Source organism: Budorcas taxicolor, chromosome 7, assembly GCF_023091745.1.
Source record: "Budorcas taxicolor isolate Tak-1 chromosome 7, Takin1.1, whole genome shotgun sequence".
Lineage (NCBI taxonomy): Eukaryota > Metazoa > Chordata > Mammalia > Artiodactyla > Bovidae > Budorcas > Budorcas taxicolor.
In genome coordinates, this window is record NC_068916.1 from 108,048,785 (window position 1) to 108,062,422 (window position 13,638).

General features: G+C 43.5%; 1 protein-coding gene across 1 annotated transcript in view; it reads left to right on the plus strand.

Annotated features, from left to right (window-relative positions):
• Positions 1 to 13,638, plus strand: part of MAN2A1 (mannosidase alpha class 2A member 1) — a 197,364-nt gene that overhangs the window by 155,970 nt on the left and 27,756 nt on the right. The window lies entirely within an intron of this gene.

Consider the following 13,638-nt stretch of genomic DNA (forward strand, 5'->3'; position numbering starts at 1 on the left):
CTACGATACAAGCCAAAAGCCCTAACCCCCCTGTGTTAAGTAGTTCGATACTTTACCGGCACCAGAGAATGCCTGTCTTTCAGCGATGATCAGCGAGTGGCATTCGCTAGCTCAGTCTCACTTGTCTTCAGAGTTGTAACTACAGACTCGGGTGCCTCGTTGTCTGACATCAGCTGCTGCTTTGAAGACTTAGATTGGTTGGTTGCCAGTATGTCGTGCACGTCGTCACTGGCACGCCGTTCGGGTCTCAGATCTGTCGTAATATACACCCGCAAGGCCCTTTCCCTCCTTCAGAACTGTGTTCTCCTAGGCAGCTATTTGTGAGTGAGTGAGTATGTCAGTGTGAACCATGTTTAAGCCCTTAGGCGAAGTATCTTAAATGCAGTACTTTCACCTGTTTCCCACCAGTCGTGTTATGAAAGTGTAGCATGTAATGGATTTTGGCAGAGAGCACAGAGCAGCCTGGCGTGAAATGCGATGGACTGCCATCAGAAGTGGGGAGAAAAGGCTTTCCTTTGGCTGAAGTGACTGATGATTTTCTTCCATGGGCATATTTGGTAATCAAAGAGAGCTTGCTCAGTTTTCCTTCTGTTTTGAATATATAATCTAAATGGATTCATAACATGACCCTTAACTTTTGGAGAATCGAAATGAACTTTATCCAGTTAAACATGTTAAGAGAGTTCACACCGGGAATGAGAGATCTGAACCTTTAGTTTTGCCTCTAAGCAAACTAGAATGACTTTGAGTTTGTTCTGTAAGTTCTTAAGAGAGAAAGACTAGGTGGTCAATTAGGTATCACCATCAAAGTGTCTTCACAAAACTTACTTTCACATGAAGTTTCTTTGGTGCTTGGCTTCTTGCTTCTAAATTCATTTTCTAAGAATGCTTGAATCTGGGGCCTCATCCCTGGAGTCCTTTCACTTACAAACAAGGTCTCAGAGCTTCTTTGAAATTGTTTTTATTTCCATAAAAAGATTCATGAGGATATTAAAATGGTTTGCAATCAATCTCTCATTTTTCCCAGGACTACATTCCATATTTAGCTTGATTGAAGAGTAAAAAGCATTAAGTAAGTTATGACTAGACAGACGGGTAATTAAAACGTTTTTGGAATATCAGAATATGCAATTGACTGCTAAGGATTTTTTTTTTCTGTTAATTGGAACTTTAAAAAAAATGAAATAAGTGGCTATGTGTTGAATGTGATTATTCCCTAGAGGCATGAAAGGGAAAGTTGTTCTAAGGGACTGTGCACACGTTCTGGTTGCACAGATTCAGAACTCAAAGGTCATCTTGGGGGCTGTTTGAGAGCAGCTGCTGCACCAAAGGCACAGCTTCCTAGTAGGAAGTCGCATCGTCCTCCACAAGTGTGTGCCGAGCTCAGCTGAGACGCAGGGGCCAGGGTAGGGCGCGCAGGGGATCGTGATGGTCCAGAGCCCAGGCCGCAGAGACAGCCAGGCTGTCAGGCCAGCCCTCACACCAGCTTCGTTTGACCTTGTGACGGTTACGACCTGCACCGTCTCGGTTTCATTATCCTGCGAACAGCGACAATAGTCTTAGCGTGCTGGAGGATGAACTGAGCTCATGTGCTTAAAGCCCGGCACATCCTAAGTTGGCGGATCTCCGTAACGGGTGCAGGCCCAGTTACGCAGTGAGTCCTTGGAGAGTTGGGGAAGTTGGGGAAGATTCGATTTTAAAAAGTGAGCTTTTGAGAGGCTTGGTCTTGGAGAAATGTCATTTGAATGGACAGAAAGGAGGAAAAGTAGATCACAAAGTGTAAAGTGGATTTGTTGAGATCAAATTCCCTTGTTCTTACAAGAATTTGAAGAATCTGTGTCCTTGACATTTTTGTAAGTTGACATCTAGTTTTTCTTTATACATTTAAATTTTTGCAAAGGATGTTATATTTGGCACATTGTAAATATTGCCATTTTAAAATAAGCATAACCAGTCCATAGCAGTTTGATACTAAATCATGCATTTTTGAAAAGCCTGAAAAAGCCCTTCTTAACAGTTAATTTCATATCATTATTTTCTCCTTGAATTCATGTTTCCATTCAACTTCCCCCACCAAATTTTACCTCAATATAATACTTTATACTTAAGAGTCTTATTATTGGTCAACTTTTCATTATTCTTCTGACACATATATGTTTTAAGATTCTGTCATCCTAAAACTCAAAGTATTGAATTTCTTCTAGATTGAGTTATAAAATTGTTACTAATAGTATGTAATTGATCAAAACATAATTAATATATATATTACCATATTGATAATTTATTTTATAAACTTTAATAGAAATATTTTTCATATTGAAATGAATTGTACCTTTTGTATCCTAAATGTTTATGCCTTCACTGGTGAATGTACTTACTGCTAGAGTGAGATAAGTTTCAGCATTTGTTTTATTCTTATTTTTAGTTCTTATAAATTTAAGGCAAAGGAATGTTGCAAACATAAATAAGTAGGTGGGAATAGAAGGAGTTTAGTTATGGGCATGTCATCTAATTCCTTGAATTCCTTCTGAGTTATGTTCCATAAATCACAGTGATCCATTGCCAAACATTAATCAATTATTTTTAATGATCTACTGTCTGACAACATTATTAGGTAACCTTCAATTTTGTTGAAAACCAACAATTGGAAACCGTGTGTTTTGCAAAAATCTTTGTTCCTACTCATTAAAGTTCAGTCAGACACCAGTACTTTAATTGTTCAGCTCCACAGGAGTTAGGGAGGATAAGAGGAATTCGGCTGCCTTTGTTGTGTGTGTTCTTGTTTTTTTTCTTTGGTGGGTGGGGAAAGTTAGAAGAAGGAATAGTCAAAGTGTGGTTAAAAAGGAAGAATCACGTGCCTGCATGGCAGGTTTGTTTCAGTGAAATCTGATTTTCCTCTCTAAAGGCAGCTTGGGAAAGAGCATGTTTGCGAGGACGGGAAGCAGGTTGACTCCAGAGTGACTGTCGGTGTGGAGGCAGCCAGACCGTGAGACTCCTCCAGCATTCCTCCCTGCCTGCACTAGGCCAGCCGAAACCTGTAATGCAGGTCATGAGCTGTTTATTCACCTTCTGGGAGGAAGCCAGGGTTAGTGAGACCGATTCTGTTTGGGATCTGAAAGAATGTTAGTGATGTAGGTGTTATGTTCCTCCAAAATGAGACTTCCAAGAAAGCGTGCTGTTTTTTAAAATCAGTGTGTATTAGAGGGAAAAAAGGAAAAGGACAGCTTCCTGTTCCTGTTGTCTGTGCTTCAGTTATCAGGGCTTTTTCACCCACGGTGTACTCGACTGGTATTACCTTTAACCAGAACTTGCAGTCTGTGTGATCAGAATTTACCCACAGTGTACTCGATTGGTATAACCTTTAACCAGAACTTGCAAAATGTTGTACCTTTCCTAGTATGCACTTACTTTTTGCGTCATTTTGAGAGTACGTGACGTGAAGAGCATAAAACCTGTTGACTAGTGCCTAGCCATGGCAAGTTGGTCAGTAAGTAGCGGTAGTTAGTTATCTAGTGCTTTATGAGTGAAACACAGTGATGCGCTATCACTTTCTTAAATTTGAGTCTTGGAGTGAAATTTACTAAACTTTGTATTCATGAAAGCAGATGTTAAAATTTTCGCTTGTGGAGAAATAATGTGAACATTTACAGACCTGGAAATCACCAAGTACCTTAGAGGATAAATTAGATCGTGTAATGGTTGGTAAGCTGAGTTAGTCAACATGAAGAAAAAGGTCATCTGGTTGTGGGAATTACTACCATTTCTATTCTTGGTACATTCAGATAGTACATTTTTTTAAAATATAGTAATGATAATATTTGCTTTAAAGAAACATCATCTCCATGCTGACCTACTAAATTTATCATTGTTGTGAGAACTGTCATTTAAATGTATGTGCCTACCTAAGCAGTATGTATTAATTATTAGTAATGACCACGTGTCAGTCCCCAGTTAAGTTGGATACATACGTTTACAAAAACAATGTCACAAAGTAAACACACACCAGGAACATTATTTTTCAATTTTTGATCACTTAAGTATGAAACAAAATATTCCCCAGATTGAAGGGGAGCTGTTCCAAATGAGAAGCCCTAGTTTTTCACGACAGCTTTTCCTGTCCTGCTTCTGTTCTGATGCGAGGGCCCAGTCCTCTCTGTTGACGCACAGATTTGAGAGAAGGGCTGAGGACAGCAGATTGATCGCAAAGTTCCATTTCTGCCCCAGAGCCAACGTTTTGAGGACAGTCACTGAAGACCTTGCTTTAAATCTCGGATGGGTTTCTTTTAGGATTTACTCTGCATGATATCCTATCTGTGCCAAATTTCAGTTAAACTTGTGTTTGGTGGCTTAGACACCTCTCTTGGGGCCCCCATCGTCACTTTTTGTTTTTCCAGGTGCGGGTGGGCCAGGTGCTGTTTCTCCATCTGCTCTGGTGACTTGTCCTCAGTGCATACTGAGTGCCACTGAATAAGATACTGAATCCTTGCTGGGCCGCGAGTGGGGCTGTCTTTGCTCTTTCTCCCACGCTGCTGCCTCTCGTTGCTGTAACTGTTTCACTGTCGTGAGCCAGCTGCCTGACTATCAGGCATGTTCCTTGGAAGAGTGTATTGTGCGTTTCAGAACTGCTAGAGTCAGGTGACCTAGACAGGTGGAGAGGGCTGAACTCGGCCGCTCTGGGTGGATTTAGAACGATCTGATGAAGAGAGTGTATGTGCTGAGGAGGTATGCCTGGGATGCTCACAGGTTGCTGTCAGAGCCACAGCCTCGGGCTTTCTGTCTGCAGCACCCAGCCATGAGCCCTTCCAGGCTGCTTGTCCCACCTCTTCTTTAAGGCCCAGGGGACACATTGGAAGTGCCATCCAGTCTCTCTCCCCATGCACGAAGGACTGCTCTTCTTGATTTCCTTAAAACCAGTGCTGAGCAAGAGTCCAGAGGGTGCTGCTTTCTGGCCCTTACCTCTTGCCTACTTAGTTTCATTTTCCTCCCTGCCTCAGAAAATGTTCTTTAAAAAAAAAAATGCTTAAAATTACTTGTATGTATAAAATGCCAAATACATAGTATTTATGTCTGTGTGTGCGCACATATTCTTTTGAGAAAAATTTCACATGCTATAAAAAAGCTGGCTTAAAACTCAGCATTCAGAAAACTAAGATCATGGCATCCGGTCCCATCACTTCTTGGCAAATAGATGGGGAAACAATGGAAACAGTGACAGACTTTACTTTCTTGGGCTCCAAAATCACTGCTGATGGTGACTGCAACCATGAAAGTAATAGATGCTTACTCCTTGGAAGAAAAGCTAAGACCAACCAGGACACCTCATTAAAATGCACAGACATGCTTTGCCAACAAAGGTCCGTCTAGTCAAGGCTATGGTTTTTCCAGTGGTCATGTATGGATGTGAGAGTTGGACAATAAAGAAAGCTGAGCACCGAAGAATTGATGCTTTCAAACTGTGGTGTTGGAGAAGACTCTTGAGAGTCCCTTGGACTGCAAGGAAATCCAGCCAGTCTATCCTAAAGGAGATCAGTCCTGAATACTCTTTGGAAGGACTGATGTTGAAGCTGAAACTCCAATACTTTGGCCCCCTGATGGAAAGAGCTGACTCATTGGAAAGGACCCTGACGCTGGGAAAGATTGAGGGTGGGAGGGGAAGGGGACGACAGAGGATGAGATGGCTGGATGGCATCACCAACTCGATGGACATGGGTTTGGGTGGACTCCGGGAGTTGGTGATGGACAGGGAAGCCTGGTGAGCTGCGGTCTGTGGGGTCACAGAGAGTCAGACATGACTGAGCAGCAACAACAGCATAGATACAACATAAAATCTCCCTGAAAATGTTCCTGTCCTCTGTGTACACACGCACACGCACACGCGCACACACGCATGAAGTCTTTCAGGCTGCACAGGTGCTCTGTGTGCTTTCTCCGTCAGCCCCTTCTCTGCCAGCACAGAGAGCTGCCTCATCCTTTTCATTTGCTGCAGAGCCTTCCATAGCACGGATGTACCTACCTGGTTTGATTATTCATCTGCCTGTTGGGGGATATCTAGTGTGTTTCCCCATATTTCTACTCTTGGCCCCAGTGCACTGTACATATACTTGTGCTCATGATCGCTGTTCATTTAAGGTAGATAAGAGGTAATTAGGGTATGTGACTTTAATATTTAATGTATATTACTTTATTGGCTTCTAAAGTGTCTGTGACACTTCAGAAGAGATTCCGAGATTGTTATAATGAAATTTTAGGTTCCAGCAAGCCTTGTCCTTTAATTTTATTTTTATTTTATTCAGTAGCTCTTGTAGAATATCAGATCGCAGATCAGTGCCTTCTCTCCTTGTTTAAAAATAATCTGGAGCTCTCTTCTCTGCTTAGAGTTCCCAAAAAATATTTCTCAATCCTTGGTCTGAAGGTATTTTCAACATTTTCTAGTAGGTGGTCTGCCATTGAGACATGATGCCTGAGAGGTTTCGTCCTGATTCTGCCAGACCTTGTGATCTGGGGCAGATAATTGCCTCCTAGGCTTGGGGGCAGAATTGAATGGGTTATTAGGTGCACGCAATGGTCCACACTCAGCACTTGGCACCTGCTGGTTGTGTGTCTCCCACACACCTGCCTCTCTTCACTCAGCTCTTCAGTACCTCTTGTGTGCTGGGAGCATAGAGATAAATAAGACATGGTCCCTTACACGAGGAGCTGAGACTGTAACAGGCGTGTGTTTGCTCAAAACGAAAGGATTCCCTCCTCATCTTTCCGTGTGAGCCTCATCTATAGCCTGTCTGCTCTCTCCCCTGCCAGCCCACTGCTGCATGGAAAGGGACAGCCTCTCACGTATTCATTCTTTCTAACAGTCATTCAGCCCCACGCATGTGCCCAAAACGTGGCTAAAAACTGAAGTGTGAAGGTGTGTGTGAGACAGTCTGTGTCTGTGAGACGCTCACAGGCTGTAGGGAGGAGAAATGAAAGAGAACCAGGGTTCTGAAAGACTCCTTTGGCTTCTCTGCTACAGCTTTCCACCTGTGAACTGGCTGAATTTCACTTTGCATTGCATGTATTAATAAGGATGAAGAGTCTCCATCCTCTCTTCTGCAAGAGCACAGAATATGAGGTGCTTAATAGCTAAAGGGCACTTAGTTCTCTATTGAACCTGGAACGTCCTCACACCAACTCTCACTTCCCCGTGGATTACTTTTGTAAAGTCAGAGGTTTTCTTTCCCAGGATTGAGCTAAAACTAGAGGGCCTTTAAAACCCCTGGCCATCAAGAGCCATTGCTCAGGTAGCACCATTTTAAAAAGTAAAAGTATCTTTTGCTGCCACATCCTGCAAAGAGGCAGCAGGTCACTGGGACCAGTGGGCTTGTACCCCTGCTTCCTGAGGACTTCTCCCCTCAGTGCAGTGAGCTTCGCTGGGAAAGGCGCATCTTCAGACTCTTGACACAGAGCAGGAAATGCTCAGTCGCTCAGTCATGTCCAACTCTTTGCAACCCCGTGGACTGCAGCACACCAGGCCTCCCCGTCCTTCACTGTCTCCTGGAGTGTCCTCAAACTCATGTCCATTGAGTCGATGATACCATCTGACCATCTCATCCTCTGCCGTGCCCTTCTCCTACCCTCCATCTTTCTCAGGAATAGGTCTTTTCCAATGAGTTGGCTCTTCCCATCAGGTGGCCAAGTATTGTAGCTTCAGTGTTAGTCCTACCAATGAACATTCAAGGTTAATTTCCTTGAAGATTGACTGGTTGGATCTCCTTGCTGTCCAGGGGACTCTCAAGAGTCTTCTCCAACATCACAATTCAAAAGCATCAATTCTTCTGTGCTCAGCTTTCCTTATAGTCCAACTCTCACATCCATACATGGCCACTGGAAAAACCATAGCTTTGACTAGACGGACCTTTGTAGGCAAAGTGATGTCTCTGCTTTTTAATATGCTGTCTAGACTGCAAGGAGATCCAGTCAGTCCATCCTAAAGGAGATCAGTCCTGGGTGTTCATTGGAGGGACTGATGCTGAAGCTGAAACTCCAATAGTTCGGCCACCTGATGCGAAGAGCTGACTCATTTGAAAAGACCCTGATGCTGGGAAAGATTGAGGGCAAGAGGAGAAGGGGACGACAGAGGATGAGATGGTTGGATGGCATCACCAACTCAATGGACATGAGTTTGGGTAAACTCTGGGAGTTGGTGATGGACAGGGAGGCCTGGCATGCTGTGGTTCATGGGGTTGTAAAGAGTTGGACATGACTGAGAGACTGAACAGAACTGAACTAGGTTTTTCATAGCTTTTCTTCCAAAAAGCAACCATCTTTTAATTTCATGGCTGCAGTCACCATTTTCAGTGATTTTGGAGCCCAAGAAATAAAGTCTATCACTGTTTCCATTGTTTTCCCATCTATTTGCCATGAAATGATGGAACCGGATACCATGATCTTCGTTTTTTTTAATGTTGAGCTTTAAGCCTGGAGAAGGCAATGGCACCCCACTCCAGCACTCTTGCCTGGAGAATCCCATGGACAGAAGAGTCTGGTGGGCTGCAGTCCATGGGGTCACTAAGAGTCGGACACGACTGAGCGACTTCACTTTCACTTTTCACTTTCATGCATTGGAGAAGGAAATGGCAACCCACTCCAGTGTTCTTGCCTGGAGAATCCCAGGGACGGGGGAGCCTGGTGGGCTGCCGTCTATGGGGTCGCACAGAGTTGGACACGACTGAAGCGACTCAGCAGCAGTAGCAGCAGCAGCAGCAGCAGCAGAGCTTTAAACCGACTTTTTCACTCTCCTCTTTCACCTTCACCAAGAAGCTCTTCAGTTCCTCTTCACTTTCTACCATAAGGGTGGTGTCATCTGCATATCTGGGATTATTGATATTTCTCCCGGAAATCTTCATTCCAGCTTGTGCTTCTTCCAGCCCAGTATTTCTCATGATGTACTCTGCATATAAGTTAATAAGCAGGGTGACAGTGTACAGCCTTCACGTAGTCCTTTCCCAGTTTTGAACCAGTCCATCGTTCCATGTCCTGTTCTAACTGTTGCTTCTTGGCCTGAATACAGGTTTCTTAGGAGGCAGGTGAAGTGGTCTGGCATTTCCATCTCTTTAAGAATTTTCCACAATGTGTTTTGTCCAGCAAGTCAAAGGCTTTAGTGTAGTCAGTAAAGCAGAAATAGATGTTTTTCTGGAATTCTCTTGCTTTTTCTGTGATCCAGCGGGTATTGGCAATTTGATCTCTGGTTCCTCTGCCTTTTCTAAATCCAGCTTGAACACCTGGAAGTTCTCAGTTCACATACTGTTGAAGCCTAACTTGAAGGATTTTGAACATTACCTTGCCAGCATATGAAATAAGCACAATTGTGCGGTAGTTTGAGCATTCTTTGGCATTGCCTTTTTTTGGGATTGGAATGAAAAACTGGCCTTTTCCAGTCCTGTGGCCACTGCTGAGTTTTCCAAATTTGCTGGCATATTGAGTGCAGCACTTTCACAGCATTATCTTTCAGGATTTGAAATAGCTCAGCTGGAATTCCATCACCTCCACTAGCTTTGTTTGTAGTGATGCTTCCTAAGGCCCACTTGACTTCCCACCACAAGATGCCTGGCTCTGGGTGAGTGGCCACACCATCGTGACTATCTGGGTCAGTGAGGCCTTTTGTTTTGTACTGTTCTTCCGTGTATTCTTGCCAGTCTTCTTAATCTCTTCTGCTTCTGATAGGCCCTTACTGTTTCTGTCCTTTATTGAGCCCATCTTGCATGAAGTGTTCCTTGGTAGCTCTGATTTTCTTGAGGATATTTCTAGTCTTTCCTGTTCTGTTCTTTTCCTCTATTTCTTTGCACTGATCCCTGAAGAAGGCTTTCTTATCTCTCCTTGCTGTTCTTTGGAACTCTGCATTCAGATGGGTATATTTTTCCTTCTCTCCTTTTCCTTTCACTTCTTTTCTCAGCTCTTTGTAAGGCCTCCTCAGACAACTGTTTTGCCTTGCTGCATTTCTTTTTTGGGGGAGTGGTTTTGGTCGCCACCTGCTACACACGGTCACAAAGCTTCGCCCATAGTTCTTCAGGCACTCTGTCTATCAGAGCTAATCCCTTGAATCTATCTGTCGCTTCTACTCTATAATCATAAGGGGTTTGATTTAGGTCATAACTGAATGATCTCCTGGTGTTCCCTACTTTCTCCTAGTGAAGTCTGAATTTGGCAGTAAGGAGTTCATGATCTGAGCCACAGTCAGCTCCTGGTCTTGTTTTGCTGACTGTATAGAGCTTCTCCATCTTGGCTGCAAAGAATGTAATCAATCTGATTTCAGTGTTGGCCATCTGGTGATGTCCATGTGTAGAGTCATCTCTTGTTTTGTTGGAAGAAGATGCTTACTATGACCAGAGCGTTCTCTTGCCTAGACTCTGTTAGCCTTTGCCCTGCTTCATTTTTCACTCCAAGGTCATGTCAGCCTGTTACTCCCGATTTCTCTGACTTCCGGCTTTTGCTTTTCAGTCCTCTGTGATGAAAAGGACATCTTTTTTTGGTGCTGTTTCTAAAGGTCTTACTGGTTTTCATAGGACCGTTTAACTTCTGCTTCTTCAATGTTGTTGGTTGGGTCACAGACTTTGATTACTGTGATGTTGAATGGTCTTCCTTGGAAATGAACTGAGATGATTCTGTCGTTTTTGAGATTGCACCGAAGTATTGCAGTTTGGAGTCTTTTGTGGAGGAGGAGGGCCACTCCATTTCTTCTAAGGGATTTTTGCCCACAGTGGTAGATGCAATGGTCGTCTGAGTTAAACTCATCCATTCCCGTCCATTTTAGTCCTCTTTCTCCTTCAAACATTTTCTTCTTTGAAAAATAATAATTTTTCTTTGAAAACTCAAGGATACCTTCTTGCTTTTGTTACCATTACAGGTCTCATTTATTTGGTTTGTTTGTCATAAGTATATTAAGTCTGACTTTATTTTAAAACTCTGTCCTGGCACAGAATTTAAATTAATGTCTTGGATGGACGTGAGTCTGAGTGAACTCTGGGAGATGGTGATGGACAGGGAGGCCAGGCGTGCTGCGATTCATGGGGTCGCAAAGAGTCAGACACGACTGAGCGACTGAACTGAACTGAACTGAACTGAACTGAACTGAACTGAAGTGCGAATGGACGTGGAAGCTCCTTTTAAAGGAGCATTAAGCATTTGTTGCCCCAATAGGATCTGAGCATAATAGTATTGAGCTTGAGAAAGATGATTTTCTCAATAGAAGTAATTTATCGTTGCTAGAAGTAGTGAGAAATTATTAATTTTTTTCTCAGAGCATTTTTTTTTTTGGTCAGTGTTTTCCGGAGATACATGACACCCTCCTTGATGAAGACTACTTCATTTTATGTATTTTGTTGGCCCCTGAGATAATGTTCCGTCTAGAGAGGAAAAAACAGAAAGCAGTACTGAAAACCCTGCAAACGCTCCCAGTAACGCAGAGTCACTTGCTGTCTGCCGTTTTTCCTAACGCCCCGTTAACACTAGCATCCCTAGTGCTACATTTTGGGTTTGGGGCTTCTTTGGTTCATTTGTGAATACTTGTCTATTAAATTTTTTATAGAATTCATTTGGTTGTAGAAAAATAATCTGGTTACTGTAAGTATAACTGGAGGGAAACTTTACTTTAAAAGTAATGCATTTCTAGTTCAAAGAATTTACTATTGCTGTGTTACCAGCATATGTGTTTGCTTGCCCCCATCCCAGACTTCCTGGTGGTGGTGAAGTTTCCATCAGCCGTGTTGGTAGGTTGATCTGGTAATCCTCAGAAGAAAATGCATGTAGGTGCATGTATGTATCTGACTAGTAGAGGTTAGTGGCTCACACTGTGGCTGTGTGTGTGCTAAGTCACTTCAGTCACGTCTGTCTCTCTGCAACCCCAGGGACTGTAGCCCGCCAGGCTCCTCCGTCCATGGGATTCCCAGGCAGGAATACTGGAGTGAGTGGCCATTTCCTCCTCCAGGGGATCTTCCCGACCCAGGGATCGAACCTGTACCCCTGTGTCTCCTGCGATGGCAGGTGGGTTCTTTACCACTAGCGCCGCTTGGGAAGCCTAGAAAGCAGGGGGGGAATGGCATTTCCTTCCTCCACCCGTGAAGATGTGCTCGTCATTGTGAGACAGTGAGGCTGGGTCTGGTGAGGTTGTTCAATCAGAAGAGCAACATCTACCGGAAAAGAATCTCTGTGAGCATTCTGAACACTATATTAATGGAAGCTGTAGCCCGTTCAGTATTGTTACCATGTTATTATTTATGGTGTACACTTTCCAGTGCATTTTTCACATAAACCTGTAATGCTTAAGCCAGCTGCATGTACGTTTTTTTCCTCAAATCCTGCATATTCAGACTTGGCTTTCTGCTTGCTGCCACCTTCTATAAGCTCTGGGGTTTCTTCTTAGCTCCTGGAAAAAAGTCTTCCTCACTTTATTTCTCCCCTCGCTGTGTTTCTGTAGACAGCCTTCTGTGTCTAAAGAGGTGCTGGTTATCAGCGGGGTGACAGGTTGTGTGTGAGGAAGGGGAGAGCTGAGTCACGAGTCACAGCTGTGGGAAAGTGTCGCGGGCTCCAGGAGCCTCAGAAAGCTTTAGCTGTATGTGGCCAGTCTTTCTACTTTGACCACTTTGCTAATTGCTGTCTTTCTTAGAAGATCCTGCAATATCTTTTCTACCCACTTAACTGTATTAAGTGTTCCATTTATTTATAACTCCCCTCCAGCTCTGAAATAGACCCAAGGGTTCACCACGGACCTGAAGATATACTTAGGGTAGCATGACAGATAGAAATTAGTAAATACTTTAGGCTTATCCAAAATAAAAATTAAAATGTCCTACATCTGGGACTTTTTGAAGCTCTCCTCTCTCTGCTTTATATAGCAAAGGGCAAAATGAATCGCTCCATAACAAGGGATCCTAAGAGATATCAGACTCAATTAAAATTGACTGAAGTTCTGGGGAGCTCTCCAGATTATACTCCACAAATACTTATATGGTAGTATCGGTTTCAGCCATAAAGCATCTCGCTGGATCTCCTGTCTCTTTTCCTGGAGAGAGATCATCGACAGTAATATACTGTCTCTTGAACCAGCAGAGTGTAAATTTCCCTGCTGATAATTCCCAGTGTGTGAAGATGGCCTGGTGAAGAAGCAGCTCTGGGTGGCCCTGCTGGGGGTGGCAGCTCAGCCGAGTGCTGGATGCGCCTGCAGTGGGCTGACCTGCTGTCCTTCAGTGTCATCTTTCCCCTTGGTGCCTCCCTGCAGAGTCATTTGCATGCTTTATTTCATGTACGTGTATCTCATTCCAGCCTCTTAATCCTTCTGTTGAGTTAGATGTGATCTGAGTAAATGTTTTCTCTGGTCTGACTTTTAAAAAAGATGAATTGTGACACCGTTCAGTGTATGAGGGATGGTAAAAATAGAAAGTCAGAAACAGGGAAATGCATGTAACTTTGGAAGGCGTTCTGTATAGTATATTTAAGACAAGGGGGGCCATTTTTTTTAATCAATGTATTGTTTAGGCACTAAGACATGTCTGACTCTTTGCGGCCCCATGGACTGCAACGCACCAGAATTCCCTGTCCTTCACTGTCTCTTGGAGTTTGCTCAAACTCCATTGAGTTCATTGAGTCAGTGATGTTATCCAACCGTCT